At 37.2% G+C, this 1,891-nt stretch overlaps 1 protein-coding gene across 3 annotated transcripts in view; it reads left to right on the plus strand.

Moving 5' to 3' along the window:
• The window catches only part of LOC102305239 (CMP-N-acetylneuraminate-beta-galactosamide-alpha-2,3-sialyltransferase 1), a 112,826-nt gene that overhangs the window by 36,965 nt on the left and 73,970 nt on the right, over nucleotides 1-1,891 (plus strand). Inside the window, exon 1 of one of the 3 annotated variants that reach the window (XM_005942577.2) lies at nucleotides 185-1,029. The exons of the other annotated variants lie outside the window; for them this stretch is intronic. The gene's annotated coding sequence lies outside the window, so the exon portion shown is untranslated. Of the gene's footprint in view, nucleotides 1-184; nucleotides 1,030-1,891 lie in introns of those variants that run through there. 3 annotated transcript variants of the gene reach the window in all.

The following is a 1,891-nucleotide window of genomic DNA, read 5'->3' on the forward strand; positions in this document are numbered from 1 at the left end:
TTTTGCTGTGAAGTACAGCCAGACTTTTGACCGCTTCGCCTTGGGCATTTTTAATCTGCAGCTCTGCTTTAAAGGAACGTACATACCTGGGCCCGCCTACTATCCTCGGAAACGTAAACTGATTGGCTAGAATTCAAAGTGTATGACATCTCAGGGAAAAAAAGCACCGAAATGTGCGCTGCCATCATGGCACCGGATACCCATCCCTAGTCAGGACTCAAATTTTATGCCCAGAACATAAAATTTGACCCATAAGTAATGTTGCTATTAACATCTGTGATCTTTTGGTTGTGCACTTTTCCCAGCTACATACAACAGTAAATACACATCTCATAAAATGTTGCCTCTACTCTAATCTTTTGTTTTCAGAAAGGAAAATCTATCTTTAGCATATTCTACTTAGTGTAGAAAAACTGTGAAAATGCTTGATAATTAGAATTTTGCTGCACTATACTTTAAATCAGTATTCCTAATATTGCATCTTTTACTTCACTACATTATCATGATGTATAGATACACATACACACATTAATAAACAAGCTGTGTGATGTGTTTCATTTGGTTTAAATTACACAGCAGTATTTACTGTGCCAACATTAATGTGCGGTACATGAGCACTAATAGATTACACTGCAATTACGCTACAGTTTTGAATTGCATAACATGTACAATTGAATAAATTAATATATATATTAATTTATATATATATGATATAATATATATAATAAAACAGGCAATAAACACTATGCTAGATGTTGCTGTACTCTTTATTCACTGGCTGATTTTATTTCTTGCTAACACAGACAGATTTCACCACTCCAAGTCCATCTAGCACTCCACATGGCAGCACCCATCCTGACTGCTCTGCATGGCGATGGGGTGTCACATTATTAACAACCTGCAGTGGTCTGATAACACTGTGGCAATAGATTAGACAGGGCAGAGCCGGCTGTTCTTCCTGAGAAGGTTCAGGTTATTTAATGCGGCCTGTCTTAATCCCAAAGAAGCCCATCTGTTCCCTGCATATAGGTGTGTATAATGTTTATAATTTATATATATGATGAAGTTTTAAAAGTTTGGGGCTTGATGACATTGGTTCAAAACAGACTTAAAAGTAATTATGTGGAACTACATGTGGAAATATTTATAGTTGGTGCTTAACCGTTTTGTAGCTTCACTTTTCTCTTGGGAACCAGAAAACACTGATAGAAAATATCTCCTCCCACACAAGCCTCTACACTGCCTACCTTTTCGCTCCCTCATCTGTTAGTGGCGAATACCCAACACAAAGTTCCAGTGAACAGCATGCAAAGTAATGTAGTGGTAGTCATTTGTGTCCATTAGCATTTTTTCCTGAAAAGCTTTAGTGAGCGCGTTCAGCTACTGCACTGCTACAAATCCATATATGACAGGATATTATTCATGTTCACTAGCCGATCGCTGCATACGAAGGCCAGCCAAAGAGTGCTTTCATGCCTCCAAAATGCACTTTATTGATGCTTGTTGCACATTTTGACAGTGGTATTTAGAGTTAAGTGTATCCCGCAATCTGGTGTGGCACAGACTGTGCCCATCACCTCACCAGTCTGGGTTTTAATGGAGTTACCACTGTAGGCTGCGTTTAGCACCTTCATTACTCGGAATTTGCTGTTTATGACGTGTCGACTTCGAATACATTTATATATATATATATATGTATATATATATATATACATACACACATATATATATACACATATACATATATATATGATATAATATATATAATAAAACGGGCAATAAACACTATGCTAGATGTTGCTGTACTCTTTATTCACTGGCTGATTTTATTTCTTGCTAACACAGACAGATTTCACCACCACTGTTAGATGGCTGAATAAAAACAGGCATC

This window comes from Haplochromis burtoni, unplaced genomic scaffold (assembly GCF_018398535.1).
Source record: "Haplochromis burtoni strain Fernald_Lab_line unplaced genomic scaffold, NCSU_Asbu1 Contig_340, whole genome shotgun sequence".
Classification (NCBI taxonomy): domain Eukaryota; kingdom Metazoa; phylum Chordata; class Actinopteri; order Cichliformes; family Cichlidae; genus Haplochromis; species Haplochromis burtoni.